At 42.2% G+C, this 18,667-nt stretch overlaps 1 protein-coding gene across 3 annotated transcripts in view; it reads left to right on the top strand.

The window, feature by feature from the left end:
- The first annotated feature begins 12 nt into the window (after positions 1-12).
- The window catches only part of LOC310903239 (uncharacterized protein), a 77,827-nt gene continuing 59,172 nt past the window's right edge, over positions 13-18,667 (top strand). For all 3 annotated transcript variants that reach the window (XR_014587369.1, XM_083846017.1, XM_083846018.1), the window contains exons 1-6: positions 13-5,094; positions 8,118-8,211; positions 9,938-10,170; positions 14,386-14,564; positions 15,712-15,875; positions 17,894-18,069. The gene's annotated coding sequence lies outside the window, so the exon portion shown is untranslated. The remainder of the gene's footprint in view (positions 5,095-8,117; positions 8,212-9,937; positions 10,171-14,385; positions 14,565-15,711; positions 15,876-17,893; positions 18,070-18,667) is intronic.

Raw genomic sequence — 18,667 nt, 5'->3', positions numbered from 1 at the left:
AAAAACCTCTCTGCAATAAGGTGCAGCACTGTTTCATGGGATTGGCAATGCTTAAATCTGAACTCAGTCAAAATGAACACTCAAGAATACTGTACAGTTGGGATTTGCTTAACCCCATGTATATCACTGTGGATTTCCCCCATGCTATACGGGCTGAAATTTTTCAAATCAAAACCGTCTTCAGTAAGGACTCCCGTGGTGCATATCTTCCTTGCAAAGGGCAGAGAAGCAGTGACAGGTGGGAAATATAGTCTTGAGAGGCAATATTTCCTAGGAGAAATACTTTTATTTCAGGATGAAATATTTCAACTTCAAAGATCTTAACTTCTTTCAAGTTCTTTCTCTACAGGATTGCTCACCTAGTGCTAACGCTGGTCAGGTTTGCCAGAAGCCCTGTGCACGTGCTTGAAGGTACACACACTTCCAGTGACTCTCTGTAGGGCACTGATGTATACAGGTATCTTCATACTTCAGTTCATATTTACACATGTATTACCACCTCCTCCTTTTAGTAGGGATGGCTATCTAGAACTGCTAATTGTCGTAAACAAAGCGTTCATATCAGGGTGGTCCATTAGAAATGCTTTCGCAGGAAATGAGACGTAACTTCTTTAAATGTGAAACAAAGCTCTTTGTAAATTGTTTCCTTTAGTTAACCAAACCAAACTACATTACCTAGTAACAGAGCCTGCCATCCAGAGGCAAAAGAAATATGTGGCATGAAGACTAACTGTGAAGATTTCCTGGCTATTGGTCTATATGATACCAGTACCAACCCCATCACCCAAGATGGGTGACAACCCCATTCTGTTAGAAATTACCAGTAAGAAACAGCCCATTTCAATCAAGAGTGACAGCAGATAATGGCCGTTTGAGATCTAATTAATGATTCTCTAGCAAGTGGTAAGGCCTTGCCAGCAGCACCTAAGCTGTACCGGTGTACTGGCCAATGCTGTGCTGCTGGGCAGGAGCTGGATGTTGTGGTTTTCTGGTGTCTGAGCTTGTCACACCTCTCTGTGATCAGCAGTCTGAAATGCCTTCTGTGACTAGGTGATATCAATAGGAATTAGTGGTCTAACGCTGTTCATTGATAGATATAGAGAGTACCTGAGATTGCCTGCCTGAACTTATAAATGTATGTCATTTATAAAAAGTAGGGGGCTTAGCTAACGTTTCCTTGCCTGCTAACTGTATCTTCATCAGAAGCAGCTACAGCCACTCCTGCACACAGACAAGATCACTGCTGTGAATTTTGAAAACCCTGTGGGCTGTGATCCCTGTGGAGGATGTACGCACCTTTCCCATTCAGAATTCAGGTTGCCTGGATGTACGAGCACGAGTACGGCTTTTGAAGTTTTCAAGGGCTTATCATTCATGCCGTGTCTTCCTATGTGTAACTGGCATTACTAATAAAAAACAGGGGCCCAAATCTGGCAAATTAGTTATTGGATTGCTCCATTCATCTGTGCTAACCTATGTATCGCCCTTCTTTGTGCAGTTGTTCAAGAGGTTAATGGATAATCCTGCCCTTGTGAATAGGAATGTTGCCAGCAACAACAACTGGGACAAGATTATTGACTGTCTGAGGCAAAGCTTAGAAGATAATTGTTGTGTTTAAATGCTAATTCTATAGTATTATCCCAGTAACTTGTTGATGCATCTAAGAGTTGCTTGATGTCTATCTATACACACCCACACATGTGCACACACTTGCCTGTGGGAATTCACATGCTTCTGCTGATATGTATGCAAAAGATTCACTGTGTTTTCTTATTTGTAAACAAAAAATGATTGGATTTATGTCCTGATAAAGGGAGCTATTCCAAACACACCACCAATTTATGACTATGTTCATCTTGCAAGCTGATCAGTTCATCCTTGTGATCTTGCAGCCACGGTTCAAGATACAGAAGATGCAGAAATGCCACAGGACAAGCTAGGGCTGCATGTTACCAACCCCCCACTACAGGAATACTTCACCCATTGGGAGAAGCATACGCAGACCATTACATCCTTCACTCGGCAGGGTTTGTATGACATGAGAATTGCTACCTGCCACCCAATGTGTCTCATGCTGGGAGACAGGACTCTGAAGTACTGGAGCCTGGCTGTCTGCAGTCAGGGCTGCTGTACTACATCCAAAGCAAGCTCGCCAGTCAGCAAACGCTGCATTAATCTTTTGGGGAGTGTTTGTTTTGCTTGTTTTGCTAGGCTGAGTTTCAAGCAACTGATAATGTGTTTGTGAGCAGTTCTCCTGTTGCAGCCCATTTTTCAAAGGAAGTGCGAAGACTGATGCTCCCAAGGTTTGGTGGAACATGGGTGTGAAGGGTTATATATGATCCTGCTTCGATGTGTGAGCGTACAGTGCTTTCAAGTGCATGGTAATATGTCTGTGCAGGTACATCTGGGATAGTGGAGTTACGGCTCTGTGTGAAGTCTGATGAGTGTTTTTAAAAATATGCCTTGGTTGTGGTTCTTCTCTATGGGTGCCAATTCTGCTCGTGCAGCTACCTCACTGCAAGTGAGATGTGCGTTTGCTTGCTCAGTAATAGTCAAATTTTCAAACTGCTGCAGGATAAACTCTGAAGCCTTCCAAGAATTAAATTAGATAACCACTTTATTGCTTAAAGGTTTATGAGTGTAGAAATGCCTGGAATTTCAGGAGGAAAATGACAATGTATATGGCTTGTCGCTACTTGCAGTGTCACTGCTCTGTCCAGCTGCATTACTGTTGTTATAGTTCTCATAGGCACTTAAAATCACATCCTTCAATATATTTATGCATTTAGTTTCTCCAAGCAAAAAGGAATTTAAATACCTTTTAGGATTTGGAAAGTTCAGATATGATTCCAGAGCCTCCCAGATGTGTAGGACCTTAAAAACAAGAAACATTTTCAGGACTTTTTTAAGCTTACTCTCCATTGTTATTAACCTAATCTTTCACCTTTTCCCAGTCGCAATAAAGATGATTTCAAAGGCAGAAATGAGAAAAAATATATTCTTTCAAATCTACCAGTTTGGGGGCCTGTTGCACACGTTTTTCTGTTTCTTTGTGGTTTTAAATTACATTTCTGCTCTGAAGTCAAATCATCCGTTAACATGTTGGTCTGGAAGGCCCCAAAGCTGCTGCAGACCTGGCATGCAGCAAGCAGGCTGGCTAAATGGGGAAAGCTGTCGCTCATCCTCGCCTGCCGCAGACACAAGTGCTGTGAGAATTCCCCTGGTGCAGGAAAGTGTTGTGGTATCAGACTCAACATTTATTGGTGTAGTAACAGGAGAGTTCCTTCAGGCTCAAATTAACGTTATAAAACTCCCCTTCCCCAAATCAGCTGCTTAAATTGGATTTAAGGGAGGGTTTCACGTCTTGTATTTTTCTGTGTACCTCTTTGTGAAGAGTAATGCCAATCCTTATGCTCAGTCTTCAACAGTACTATGTGTGATAGGGTTGGGCTGCGTAGGACAGTATTGTCCTACCACGTAGGGTGCTGTACAGACTGCTGCTAATGATAACGGGGATGCTGTCCAGCTCTTGGTAGTGGAAGGTCCCCAATATGGACAGACCACAGTGTGAGGAATGTAATATCAGATGTGTGTTAAGGTGTGGGATGCAATCCAGTGCCTACAAAATATAAGCACAATTCCTCTTGCAGAACTTATCCTCGTAATTTTCCTGAGCAAGCTTTGATTCTTTTGTGTGTATTCTAGAAAAAATAACAGGAGTGCTTTGGAAAAACAAAAGACTTTCATATGCTCTGGAATTTCTGCAGTGAGAGTATGCAGACTTGAGGCTAGTTACTGAGAACAGTCCAATGTATAGCTGAGGGTGAAAAAATAGCCATGTCACTTCTTTGGAACCTGATCTGGAGTTCACTGAAATGAATGAAAAGGCTCCTGTTGGTTTTAAGTGGATCCAGCCTTTACACAGTGAACAGAAGACATGTGTCTTATCTGCTTAAATGTGAAAATGTTATTGGTAATTTATGTTGATAGAAAGAGCACATGGTAACTTTCTTCCTGCGTTTATATAACAGGAGGAAAAAGCTTCAAGTGCACAGTAAAAATACATCAAGGATGCAGTTGCTTATGGCCAGCACAATGACTGTGACACAACCGAAGATTAGGCTGTTTTAAGAATATTTGATGGAAGGTAAAACATTAGGCACAGGTTTCCCATTACCATCCTGCCTAAAGATGACAACTCACCACTCTTGGTGAGCCGTGTCATCGCCAAGCTTGCAGGAGGGGAGATGGTTCTTACTGAAACACTTGTGTGGTGTCTTCTGATTTTGGTTCAAGTGACACAGCATTCAAAAGATTTGAAGGCCATGCAGAAGAATATTGCAGAGCAGGAAAGTGTGCAGGGATGGCTGAAGCCACTCATCAGTAACAAAAATAACATGATGCTTCATATGTGTAGGTTCTGCTTTACGTTAATAATTTGATTAAAATCAACAGACTTGCTGTGGATTTTCACCAGTATTAAATCAGGTGAGAGTAAAAGAAAAAAAAAAAAAAGCTTTTTCTTTTCTTTAGGTATGCTGACTCAATTTGTTTGTTTCTTGGGAATGCTGAAACAAATAAAGAAAATGAATAGAAATGTCAAGACACTGGATGAAACCAACATCAAAAGAGAATTCTTTTGAACTGATGAGCTGACAGCTGAAATGGTAGCAGCAGAGCAGCATCAGTCGGTGGTCAGATACTGTATGCTGGATCTCCACATTTTTTAGCCATCTTTGAGACTGATGCCTTGCATTACATGATCAGAAAACCAATTGCCAGAGGAAGTCCCTGGAACTACACCACTTGTTGTCAAAGAAGCTTGCACCATCACAAGGCATCACCTCCGCTTTCCAGACACCGAGTCTCCAGACAATTAACTCACGTCTGCTGTTACTACGTTGTTTCTCTCACACTTCTCCTGGATATGTATGAAACTGTCGAGCTGAATTACGCTTTATAAGGTGATAGGGAAAAGATCTAACATCTATTTTTCCCTCTTGCAGATTTTATAGTGTGGGGGACGCTACTTTTTACAGCCTAAAACCAACCAAAAAAAAGAAGTTCTGCTGCTCCTGAACTGACATCTTCCAGGTAAACAAGAACATCTGACATCACTGGTAATTATTATCACCTCTTTTTTTTTTTTTTTTTTTAATCTCTACTTTCGTGAGCAGATGTTAGGAAAAGCATAAGAACAAATGACTGTTTATTGAAATCTAATTTTTGACATTAAAATGAACCAAATGAGCTCAAAAGGAGAAATATAGGCCTGGACTGAAGTCTGGCATCACCTTTTCAATACCATTTCAGACTGCTTTAATGTAGTGCAGCCCCACTGCTTAGGAGAATATAACCTTAGGACATATGCATGATGCCTTCTGTGCAAACGAATCCAACTGTTGCAAAAAGGGCCAAATTCAACATCTCAGCAATAGCTGAGGATGACCAAGTTCTCGAGGTATTTATCAGCAATCCTACTTGACAAGTGATGTCTTCTTAATGACTTTCAGCAGTGGAGACAGGTAGTAAACAGGGATATTTGAAGGACTTGGCTATGATAGGAAAATTCACTGCATGAAGTGTTTTCTACGTTAGTGAGATCTTTTCGCCATGTTGCTTGAAAAGTTCAGGTTTGCCATTCCCTTTGCTCTGTTAGAAGCTATGCAGCTTGTTCCACACATTTGCTCCCTGACTTCTTCCCATATGTTTGAAATGTTCTTGCGTTGTGCTGTTTGGTAGGTAATTTCCTGCCAAAGCCAGAGCAGAAAGCTTATGCAGGGTTTCCTTCAAAGTAGGCATTTTCTACACAAATGAGAATTACTCATTGAATTTGTTCCACTTGGGGTATGTTATGTGTGCATGTATTCTTTGGTAAGTGTTTTAGTAAATACTAAAATCTCGGGTATGTTAAGGTGATCAGCAAAATTCATGCCAGTATTAAATGAATAATTGTGGCAAATGAGTTTAATTGTGCTACATAAAACCTATAATTCTTATGGCTATGTTCTTTAACTAAATGGTTAAACCCTGCGCTTAGATCAATTTGTCCAGGGTGGTAGGAGAGGAGAAAAGAAATGGCAGTGAACAACATGCAACCATGTGAGAGGATTATTTGGCAAATGATGATAGGCAGTTGAGGCTTTGGAAAACTTCAGGAAACTTCATTGCTTCCAATAGAAAACTGTTAATGGAGAGGAAAGCAAACAAACAAACAAAAAACCTAAACCTATTTAATTTTTCAAGTAGCTCTACTAACTTTTGAGATGTCTATCAGGTTCTAAGTCAAAAATGATCACCAATTGAAATGATCACCATTGAAATGATCACAAATTCCAAAAAATAACAATAAAATCTTAGTAAGAAGAAAACAATGCTGATGCTTCATTAGTAAGATCAGTAGTTAAATTACTATGCTTTTTTTTTTTGGGGGGGGGGGTGTTTTGTAAAACTCTGAACCTATTTTCACTTCTGTATAAGTATTGCAATTCATCTACACTGCTTTTGTACTTGGTCTTGTTCTGATCTTTCTCAAAGCTCAAAGACACACTTTGGCTGTGCACCTCTGGCTATTAGCCCTGTGGATTTCTTTTAGAGATGAGTTGGAGGCCAAGAGACATGAACTAAACAGCACATTATCCAGTTTTGCTTATGGAGTGGACCCCATTTTGTGAGCAGTACAGCAGGAAGCTGTATTGTTAAAGCTGTATATTGTTAAACTGATTTTCTACTTGCTGCTTGATTCATGGTGGCAGGTCAAAAATGTTGTGGCTCATGTGGCCATTGGAATGACCTTTCATCTGATTTTAGCCCTGTAAGCTGGACTCCCATCCTCTTAAGTACAAGCTTTTCACCAGAGGATTGGAAATAGTTACTTGTGCCAGTTAAACTCCATACTGTCCTTTTAAACTCCAAAACAGGGACTTGCAGAGCCTTTGGATCTGCTGGCATGCATTTCAAGGTTCTGAACATGTAGGACAGAATTTGGGAGGAGGGAGAATTCTCCTATTTCAAGAGCCCAGGTACACCAGGGCACCGCAGATATGCTCCTGCGCTGGTGGGGTCCCGGTAGGGTCCCTCTGGCTGCAGTGAAGCAAAACCCTGCTTAATGACCCCATGAGGATCTGAAAGCTTTTTCTAATTAAGAAACCTCCTCTGCTTAGGTTCATTGAACTGCATGGACTTGCCATGGAGGAAGGAGCTTTATTTAGTCTTTAGGACTTGCAGGCTTTGAAAATCAGTTCCTGAATTTGGGTTCTTCCTTTAAAAAATCCCTGTTGCAGATTACTCCTTGGAGTTTAAAGAATAGATGTTCTGCTGTGGGATTTGTGGGAAAATGAAGCCTATAACTTATCTGTAACTGCCTAATGGTGTTTGATAGTTCACATTTTTTAAAACTACTATAAAAAGAAGCCTTCTAATTTTTCTAGGTGGAATACTAATGGGGGGAGGGAAGGAGGTCAAGAGGAGCAGAGATCAGGGAAGACTGTGGCATAAGCTTTCCCTTCTGTTACCTGCAGGCACATTTAAACCAGCTGTTGCTCTATTAGAGAGGATTTTAAACATCTAAGATACGCACAGATATACAACACATTTATTCTGTTAGTTTGACCGAGCATTTAGAAACAGCACCCTCTACTTTTAATACTCTTCGAAGGCTGCAATGCCTGGAGCTTTCGTCTTGCCATCTCACCTGGTAAGAGCCCCCCTGGCAGGCAGACCTGGGTAAGCACAGCCATTCCTCCTCGTATGGTGAGGACTTCTCAAGGTTTGATGTCCTGCCCCATCAGAAGCTCTGGCTGGGGTGTACACTCTTTAGGTTACTGGTGTCTCCATGCCCTCATGTTGACACCTATTCTCTTGCCCACCTCTGAATAAAGTTGTGGGACCAGGTCCCCGTGGTAGCCATCAGGAAACACCAGTGAAACCAGTGGAGCTGATTGTGCCAAGACCAGAGTCAGGAGCAATATTTTAAGTGGCAGCAGCCAACATGATCTATTGTGAGAGTGGGCAGTGCTGGACCTCCGTTCTTCCCTTGCTCCCCCTCCCTCATATTTATAGGTTTCTAATTTCCGCTGGATAATGAATATCACTCTTCATTATAATTATGTTAAAAGGTACCAGCATGATGATTCAGAAACCCTTGAAGATATAGTCATATTTTCAGCAACAGATGGATTTAACACTGCAGATGGAGTGTTAAGAGTGCAGGTAATAACAAACTCAGCAATGTACTGTACTGAAATATAATTGGAAAGTATTAATCATATATTGGTTACTTCAGCTTCACTAAGTAGATGTTTAATTTTCATCAATCTTTTTACCAGATTCCCGGAAAGGTTTCTGTGTAGACAGAGTGTGGCTTCTAGGTGAAACGATTGCCCAAGTTATTAATGACCAAGGCCTTGATCTCGCAGGCGTGTGCCCATGGCTTACCCAGGCATGCAGAATAAAAATCATTTGTGTTAATAAGGCTGTCAGATGGGGCCCCTTTCATATGGCCTACAGTTTCAGGTGGTGAATAGTCAGTAGTAAAACTGAGACCCCTCCGAACTCAGGGGCTGTGAGAGACCCGCCAACAGGAACTGCTGGCTGCAGATTTGGGGCAGAATGCAGGCAATTTGAAAAGCCCAGTTTATGGAGGTAAACCAGGGCTTTAAATCTTCGCTGAACTGGTTCTTAACATGTCAACAAAACTGGGAAAGACTGTTTTCTTCCTATTCCTTGCTATTTTCTCCAAGTACAGGCCTTTTGAAGTTATCTGCATACGGCGAAATGTTGGATACTCTTTCTGTAAACCCATAATTTTGACTGGTTTTTAAAATGCCTCTTCCTAGGGGTTGCATTTGAAGCCTGGATTACTCAGGGGAGTTTTGGCTCTGAGTGGGCCATGCAGGACCGGGGAATCAGTGATGACACCTGGTTGCATACCATGACTCTGATTCCTTAATTAACATTATTTATAATTAAGATTTCATGCATAGGATCAGAAAGCAGCCCGTGCTCTGGTTTGTCACCTGGGGATGCAGGGAGTGCTGTAGGGCAGATCTCCAGCTTGCACAGCATAAATCTCCATCCATTTTATGGCAGGAACATAAAACATGCTCTTTTTGGTGAAAGCTGATATATTTTCTTTTGACTACGCTTCTGTGGGTGCTGTACCTCAGATGGTTTGTGTTCACATTCTTTGCTGTGGGTTTTGGCACCTGGTGAAGCTGCATCACGGAGTGGCTGAGGTCAGAAGGGTCCCCTGGGTCCCCCCCTGCCCCAGCAGGGCCACCCCGAGCAGGGCCCACCCCACGTCCAGGCGGCTTTGGGAGCCCCCAAGAAGGGAGATCACAGCCCCTCTGGACAGCCTGTGCCAGGGCTCCCTCGCACTCCAACACATCTCCACTGCCTTCCTTTGTAAGTCCCATGAAATACTCTGGCTGAATGCTTTGGTCTTTAGCTGAGATATTTAGTTTTCTAGTGGTTTTTGGATCCTGAGAATGTAATAAAAATCTGGAATTCTCTCTGGAAAGTTGACTCTCACTTGATGGTACAATAAAATCCTACTTTTTTGTCTTGGCTGATGAGAAAAAAGATCAGGTAACAAAATTGAACATGTCTGGAAATAAAAATCGTCATGACTGGAAACCACAGGTGACCACGCTACAGTGCAGGATTAGTGCACTCTCTACTTTCTGACAGGTATCTGTACCCCTGAGAGATGCAAAGAGGTACTGATCAATCGACCGTGATAATCAAATGAAGGTCTGAGAGCGTAAGTGACTCAAAACGTGGTGTCTCTTTACGGGTACCAGACAAGATGACTTGTCTGTAACACAGGTTCCCACACTGCTTGGTGCTAGCATGTGAAAACAAATAATAATTTTCTTTTATTTTCATTCGCACTTGGAAATCATCCCTCCCTATCCTCCCTTCTTATTCCATCCAGACTATGGGGGTGAGTGCGAGCCCCAGAGCCGTGGCAGGGATCACAGGCAGGGCTGGGTGTCCGAGCCAGGACCACCTCCGAGCTCCCCCTGCACCATGTGCCGAAGGTGGTGGCATGGAGCTGACTGATGTACGTGACAGCACAGCTCCAGCATGGGGGTGATACAAAGGACAAGAGTCGTGGTGGATCGATTGTCCCGACTGGATGCGATCTGAAGACCTGTGTGCATACCGGTAGGACAGACTTTTGATCTTCATGGCACTGTTTGTACTTTCCTTCTCTCTCTCCCTCTTTTTTTCTTTTTGTCCTTTTTTTATGAAAATTAATTGTATCAAAAGTGGTTTAAATTGTCAGGCTTCTTAGCCTTGATTTAAATCATGTGTTTCAAAACTTGTTCTGCATTAGTAGCACGGAGTTTGGTTCCTGTGGAGAGGTTCAGCCTCGCTGTGCACCAGCGGGACAAGGACATTTGGTACTTGTTTGTGAGAAGCAGGCAGATAATGCATTGCATATACATGTAAATAACGTAACTTAATACACATCAAAAAACTGTCTATTTCTGTACAGAAGGTACTAAGAGGCAATAGATCCGCCTTAATAAATCATCTCATACTTTACTCTAAAAGGCTTTAAACTCCAGGGGACTGAGCCTGGAGGGCTGCTGCTCAGACCAAAGGGGACTGAGTGACTGGGTGCAGCTTACATCACCGGGATTCACAAGAACTGCAGAGCTCTGATGTCACCCCATTAACTTTGGGACTTCTGCTTGTCCCTGTTTGCCCTGCGTCGTCTTAGGGTATGGGGTTTGATGGTTCTAATTACTGCAAAGATTTTTTTTTTCCACTTGTGACAAACTGTTTTCAGATGAAAATTGCAACTCAAGCAAAATCGCGAGCCGCTGTCTTTATGAAGGCATTTTATCTGCTAACTCAAGCTGTGTGAAACTTGCTAGATGTATCAAAAAAATGAAGGTAAAGTGTGTCTAGTATTTTAAAACTTGATAAATTATTGACACCGGGAAAATGCCCTGAGTTAATCAGTCTGATGGTTTTGTCACCATTTGTCCCTCGAGGATTCAGAAGTAGTGGATCACACTCTAATGTTGGTCTGCTCTCATCGTTCGGAAGAGAGAAAACAAACATTCCTGTGCCTCAGCTCCTCGTCTGTGTCTGCACTCGAATGAATCAGCTATTGAACTGAAGGAAAGGAAATATAAATTGACGTGAAGAAAATGTTCACCCTGCAGCTGCAGAAGCAGCTATAGTCAAAAGTTGATTTTTATCCCTTCAGAGACCAGTAGTTTGGGGCACTGATCACATCATCTCATTCAATGTTTAGACTTTATATAAAAGTGTGGCTTAAAGGTACTCCTTTAATATGCCTTTCATAATTTATTAAAATAAGTTTTGTGTGTGTGTTAATATCAAATGTGATTTTTGGCACACATTTAGAAAGGAAAATCAAAATTCAACCTACTCTTTTTAAACACTGCTACTGCTTCTTGTTCACTATCACAACAACAGCATTTAATAGTCTGACAGAATAATTTGAAAATAAAAAGAGTATTTGTTGTATTGGGACTTGTAAGCCAGTAGTTTGTATGGCAGAAATGTCCTAGCTGGGGGTCAGACTGTTGCATTTACTCACCTTGGTTTTGCTGGGCTTGCATGCACAACTGTGCAATGACACAGTGCTGTAACTTATTTCATAGGCATCCCAAACAAATGCTAAATAGTCTGCTTTGGGAGTGATTTCTGACCACTTACATTTCCCGGACTGTGCCCTAGACCTCTCAGGCTGCTGCACTGAATTACCTGGAATAAATTCCTTGAACTCAGGTTGCCCTATTATCCTTGTTGTCTTTAGCAGAGCCATCATTTAAATGTTATGTTTTTCTGAGCAATTTCTTTGCCATGTAACTTTCCTGTCTTTACTTTGAAACTGTGCTTAAATACACAGTGGAATACCACAGTTTCTCCTTGTTCCTCTTCTCAAGTGTGTTTGGAGTAGTGCAGGAACGTTAAAAGACAGTCATCTTGTGAAATGCATGAGTTGTACAGGGGAGAAAAAATGAGCAATTTATTTGTTGGCATTTTGGGTATGTGTTATCCAGACCAGTTATCATTCAGTTCTCTGCGACAGCAATTAGTCTACCACTGTACAGATATCGTAGATGGCAGCCCACTGTTCAAGCCACTGGCCTGGAGAAGAGCTCTACTTCTACACGTTAATCTTTCTTTTGAGGTCAAAACCTGCTTCTCTTTTTTGCTGCCTTCTTGTAGTTATTTTTCTTTCCATCTGTGATGGCAGCAGTTCCTGAGTTGGGGAAGAGCTTTCCTTGCTGCTCTGCTCTCTCTCCCAGCAGCAGTTTCTCATCCCATGGGCAGAGCAGACTTTGTCCTCGCTGCCAGTTTTGTACTACCCGCCTGAACGCTGCTCCTGGCGGGTATTGTCTTTGTAAGTGGATGCCTCCTCGTTGCTGCTAAATAATATATGTCTGCCTTGAGATCAGCTGCATCAAGCATTTGTGGAAGCTGAGTCTTCTGTGCCTCTCGGATCCTCCGAAACATATTCCATGAGATTCCTTTGGTTCTCTTTGAGCTGTTTTTTTTTTAATTTTCTTAAAGATGTAGTTGAGTTTGGGCATGACAAAAAATCAATTCACAACAGCACTGAGACCTGCTCAATTTATAGGAGTAAATGCTACATGCATACTTCTTTACTTACATAACTGATATTTCTTATTTTATTACAGTACATACTTTTTTTAAGCTGAACTTTGAAGCTGATCCCTCTGTAATGCTTGGTGGCACTGCCTAGCTAAGTAGAAGCCTTTTGTTAGTTTTAAAGGATTTGTACACTGTCAGATGAACAGATGCTAACATGCACCTGTAGCCTGTCTCCACTGGGAGCTGTGTTCACCACTACTGTTTGGAACCAGTTGGACAATTTTTTAAACCAACTTTATGATAAAAGATTTTTTTAATGTAAAAAAACTTTAGTGAAAAGCATCTGCTTTGTGTGTCTAGTTTTTTTTTTTTTTTTGCTAGAACTAAAAATTGATGTACATCTTTTGACTTGAGAATTTCTGTTCAAAATATCAACTGTCTGTGGAAAAAGGAGATGGAGAAGATTTATCTGAGGACTTGTCAAAATTCTGTCCAGACATGGTGATGACAACTTCTGTGTTTTAGCTACTTATCATAATTTGTTGATGTTTTAGATACTCTTGTTTGATATTTGTATTCATGTGGCTTAAGTAAATGACTTAGTTGGGGTTTATTCCTAATTTTTCCATTGGCTTCCTTTGCAACACTGCACATAATTTTTCGAAGACATTGGCCAGTTTTGCATGCTTTATTTCAGGAACTGGAGGATGAGGGCAAAGGGGTGGGGAGAGCAAACCAACCTGGAGACCCCTTAGCCTTAACTTTGAGGTGCTCAGTGCTCATGTCTCCAGTCAGTGGTGGGTGTCTAGCATGAATTAAATATTAATGCTGTTGCAGAGCACTGGGCAGGCATCATCTGGGCATACAAGCTCCAGAAAGACAAAGTCAAACCAGAATTAGCATAGGGAAAAACTAATGGCATAATCCAAAGAATGGAGAGTCTACCATAACAGAGTTTGGCTTGTTGAACTCAGCAAAACAAAGCCTGAGAGGGAGCTGGAGGTACCTCTAAGTACCTTGATATAAACAGAGAAAGCTTAAAATAAATAAATAAATAAAAATCCACACACACAAAAAAAAACTAGACTATTTACACTAATAGACAGTATCAGCACAAAACCAAGCATGCAAACTGCCATGGAAAAGGGTGGTTTCTATCCAGCAGAGGAGAAAGATTCTGAACAGCTCTCAGATGGAGGCAAGAAACTTCACAATTGGAGCATAAAACATCTGTGAAAGGGGCTTTATGTGCCGACTGTTTATGAGTGCATGGGGCAGAAGGTGACAGCCACATCTCCATGTGCTCCCTCCAAACTTCAGCTGTGATTAACCCTGCCTCCCACCCAGCGAACCCCCCCAACCTGCAGGTTTCAGACTGTTTCCATCTGTTGGCAATAACACAGATCTTCGCTATCTTATTAAGCACTGCAGCACTCTTGCTCACAGAAAGCATTGAGACACTGCTGAAGTGCTCATTCCTTTCACTGCTTTGCCTGTTATCCAAATCTTTGCACTCCAGTATCAGAGATCTGCGTTAGCTGATGGCACTAAACACTGGTCACTAAACAAGCCTGGAGCTGCAGAGGCTGTGTTCAAAACCAGACTCTTTTTTGAAAGCCACATTAACTGGCATTGAAATCAGAAAAGCTAAGTCTGTGCTTAAGTGTTAAATGTTTATAAATACTTGAGCTGTTTTCCAAGGGAAGCGATACTCTTGGAGTGGTTTACACATTCCCTGTGAGTATGGCTTCTGGACCAGCAATCTCTGATCCTTCCTAGAGCACCGTCCTTGCCTGGACACCTTCAGTCCATCTCTGATGGAGGGACAAGAGCAGCGAATAGTTTCTCTCTTGGTGAAGCTCTTCATCCACTTCTACAACCTTGTGCTGCTCTCCCAGTTTATGATCTGAATCGTGCTTCCCTGCCCATTGATAACCAGTGGCCCAAGACTCATGTGGGTATGTTGTCTAACACAATTTCACTTTCATATTTAACCCAGATTAACATTCCTTTACCACGCTGTTTCCCAGCTGTAAAATCCTTCGTGAGCAGGCAGAGAGTGTCACATGCTGGGCTGCGTGGAGCCAGCAGCAGCTTCTCTTGGAGATGACTCATGCCATTTCAAACTACCTGGCTAATCACTAAGCTGAGATCTGCGGCTTTACAGACAATATATAATATTTGCTTTGCCTCTGTGCATTGCGTTACATTTTGGATCCTTTTCCATTAGGATTTGAAGCATATAGACTGCATCTAATCCAATTTATCCTGTTCATCTTGGCAATGCTGGCAATGCTGACAGCTCAGAGAAAACACTTAATTTGACTAAGTGTTTTCAGTTTGCTTCTCAAAATATTTGAAATCATTAAAGCCAGAGTACCCCTGTGCTGCGATACACAGTCCTGACCTACTTTAGCAAGTTAATTAAAATTTGCAGATCCCACCCTCTTCACTTATGCTGCAGGCTGGATGGGAGTTTACCTGGTTAAGGCTGGGCTCGGTGTTTGGGAATAATTCTCCTGGCTTGATGCATTTTAATATGACTCTTGAGAAAGCACTTGAGCTGTCAGAGCAGAACCAGGGAACATCCCAACCAGGGAACAGCGCGGCGTGCTATCTGTGCCACACTGCCCAAGGTCTCTATGGTGGGTGCTGGGCTCCCCAGGCAGATGCTCCCCTGCTGTAAGGCTGCTCGAGTCCTGGTATTCATGCTTGTATTCACTGCTGCCTGCAGTGCCTGAAGTTCTCGGAGATGCCAGGAAGCTCTCAGCATTCTGGGTGTTTTATGATCTGTTTTGTCACTGGGATCCACATTTACTGTAGAACCAGTAATGATTCAAAAATGATGAAATAGGTGTCTAATCCCAATTTCGTACAAAGATTGCATGAAAGGAAAATCTCCAAATGGCTCCTTTTGAACTGCTGGATAGGAGCAGCTGATTAGGTATTTTAGTTTGGTGGCACTGGAGCATCTGCCTGTGATGGTGAAGCAACCTGAAATTGCCAGGCAGTGAAGGGCAGGTGATATGATCTTGCTACACCAACACAGCGATCGCTTGCTTTATATCACAAGATATAATTTTCTTTTGATTTTTTTTTTTAAAGGATTTGCTCAAGAGTTCCCGTTCAGAGATGCGTGCTGGCAAGTTGCAATACCACTGAGAACGGGAGGTCCGGAGCTGCAGCAGGAGTAAGGAACTTGGAAAATGCAACTGGTGCGGAAGAGCGAACAAGGTCACTGGTGACAAGGCTCTGCTCCATCTGTGCAGGCACGCTCTTGAGCAGAAGCATTCCAGCAACGTGGCGTTTTGTCACATTATTCCGTTCCTTTTAAATTTCAATAGCTAGTTATTTGCCTGCCTTTGGTTGGGAAACAAAGCCCCTCTTTGTGCAGCAACACAACGCGGCTATCTCGTGTAACGGAGAAATGAAATGCAAATAACGCAGGAATTGTGCTTGTCTGGGGAAGAAGGCAGCATTGTCTAGTGACAAGAGCAGGAGAAGGTGGTGTTGCCCAGTGCCTCTGACAGTCAGTCCCAAAAGTGGAAGAAACCACAATTTGTGGAGTCTTCTGATAACACTGACATTAAAACCTCCCATGTCCCCATTTCATCTCTCACAGAATAGGGACAAAAATTACTCTGCTGTTTTGTGCAATTCAGCAAAGCATTTAAAATTGCACTTTATCTTTTTAAGTACACAAGAAGTTCTCCAAATACCTGCACAGAGCAACGTTCACACAGAAGTGTTCTGTGACATTGGGTCCGAGTAATTTGTAAAGGAATTGGAGAAGTCTAAGTGAGAGCCATTAAATTACTGAATTAAGAAACTCTTTTAACCATTTTTTTCCTTTTTATCCGTTTTTTTCCAAGGAAGTGAGAATTTTTAAGTTAAATGTTAATATTTTTCTTTATCCTTTTTGTTCAAGCATGGTGCAAAGTGACTACTTAAAAAATACTGAAGAAAAATCAAACAAATGCTAGGGCAAGGCAAACCTTTGAATTACCACTCAGAAATCCATTCAGAGTATTAATTTCTAGCACTGCCAATCATAAGAAATTAGGATTTTGCTCAGACTTGGGTCTCTTATTTTTGTTTTGTTTTACTGTGTTGCACAATGCCAAATTTCTTACTGGGTATGAATGCCTGAGGATCAGTTCTCAATGGCATTACTGGGAAATGAGAGGTTTTGTCCTGCTTTCAGCATATTCTCAGCATCTCGCTGGATCAGGCATTTTTAAGCTGTGCATACTCTTGCCACAGTTTTTTGTTTGCACCTATTTCTTTTCTGTCTTGTTTTACTCTGCTTTCTCCAGCCCTCACCTCATTTTCTGCTCCATCACACCTCTTCGCTACCTTCCAAGGTCAAATCCATAAGAGACGGGCAGCAAAGGAGCAAGGGGCTTGTTCAGTATCAGCTCCCCCCCCCCCCCCACCAAAGAGCAATGCTAACTTGCACTGTGCATATGAAGAGCTATTCAGAGCTCAGATTGGTGACAGTCAGGGGACAGTTTAACCTCTGGCATCAGCTAGAACTGGGCAGCAACACGAGCCAGTGCAGTCGTGCTAATTAATGTACCCTGAGGGGACACAGCGAGGCACTGGCCGGGTCCACCTGAGACATACTGCTGTTGGTACCGAGGTGCCAATTAGAGTGTTCCCTCGTAAAAATAACCCATGCTAAAAAAAATTAAAAAGGCAAAATTCCAACTGAAGTAGATAAAGCAAGACCTAGACATAAAATAACAAAGTGGACTTAGTATTGTGGCTCTGTGATACATCAATACAAGGCAGGACAAGCTCTGCTGTCCCTGGGCTGGGCAGCAGCATCGGTGCTAACCTCCCCCACCTGGCCCGGGCTGGGGGCTGAAGGTGCTCACACCCATCATCTCGGGGCATCCTCCGTTAGAGAGCAGGGATGAACATCTCAGGGCCACAACCTCTGCGGCTGGCACGGGGATGTCTGGGAAAGGATCTCATCCGACACCAAATAGACACCAAATAGATCCACTTCAGAGTGAACAAGAAGTCAGGAGAAGCTTTGGTTCCTCTCCTGCTTCTGGTTTAACACCAGCAGTGCATTGTTGATTGCAGGCTCTCAGTTTCAAGTTCTTCTATGACCAGTCAGCAGTCCTCAAGCTGATTATCACTGCATTGAAAATCAAGCTGTTGTTGGAGTATGGCGGGGTCTTGCTTTCATCAGCTGACCAGTTCTTGATAACTGAAGCAAGGAAGCACTTTGTTCAGACTAGCTAGAGTCATGTTAATCTGCTTTTTTTCTCCGTAGATGTTTTTGTGGTGGATGGGGGATCTTAAGCATGTATGCACTTGAAATATCTGAATGTTTCTGATGAAGAAGACCCCAAGGACCTTAACCTCATGTCAAAGACAAACCCTCAGTGTGCCTTTCTAGAAAATGCTCTTCCTTCAGCTGGATACAAGGAAATCAATTCTGAGATTGATGTGAGTATATATCTTACAATATACTACTATTCCTCTAAAAATTATTTTATCAGAGTTTATATGGTGAAAGTACATAGCTATATGGGGCACTACTTTACAGCTGACTGACTGACTGGTAGGAGAGAGGAACCATTTGGCGAATCAGACCAGACCAAATGGCATTCATTTGGTTAATCACCAGCTATTAAAATAGCATCAAATCATAGCAACCTATTTGTTTATCATTCAGGGCACAATTTTCTGCACAGTATATTCATAACTGCTGTACCCAAGCTAATTTTAAACGAGCCAACAAAGCCGTTTTTCAGCACTCTCCTGGGAAATGGATCTGTAGACTGATCAATCTCGCTGCTTCTGGGGCTAAGGCCCCACAAAATCAGAGCTGATGACATTGGCGTTTAACTATGAAACAAACTGATGCTTGTTTTAGAGACATTTTTAAAGCTCTGCATGGTTTTAGTCTTTTGCATTACTCCAAGGTCCATTTGACTTCCAGTGTCTCCAAGCAGGCCATACCAACCATGTTCTCTCTAAGCATGAGTGTTCAGGCACCAGTGCAGACCACTTTGTGATTTGTATTAGAGACAACATTCAGCAG

This window comes from Anser anser, assembly GCF_964211835.1.
Source record: "Anser anser genome assembly, chromosome: 8".
Taxonomy (NCBI): domain Eukaryota; kingdom Metazoa; phylum Chordata; class Aves; order Anseriformes; family Anatidae; genus Anser; species Anser anser.
This window is presented reverse-complemented; position numbering and strand designations above follow the sequence as displayed.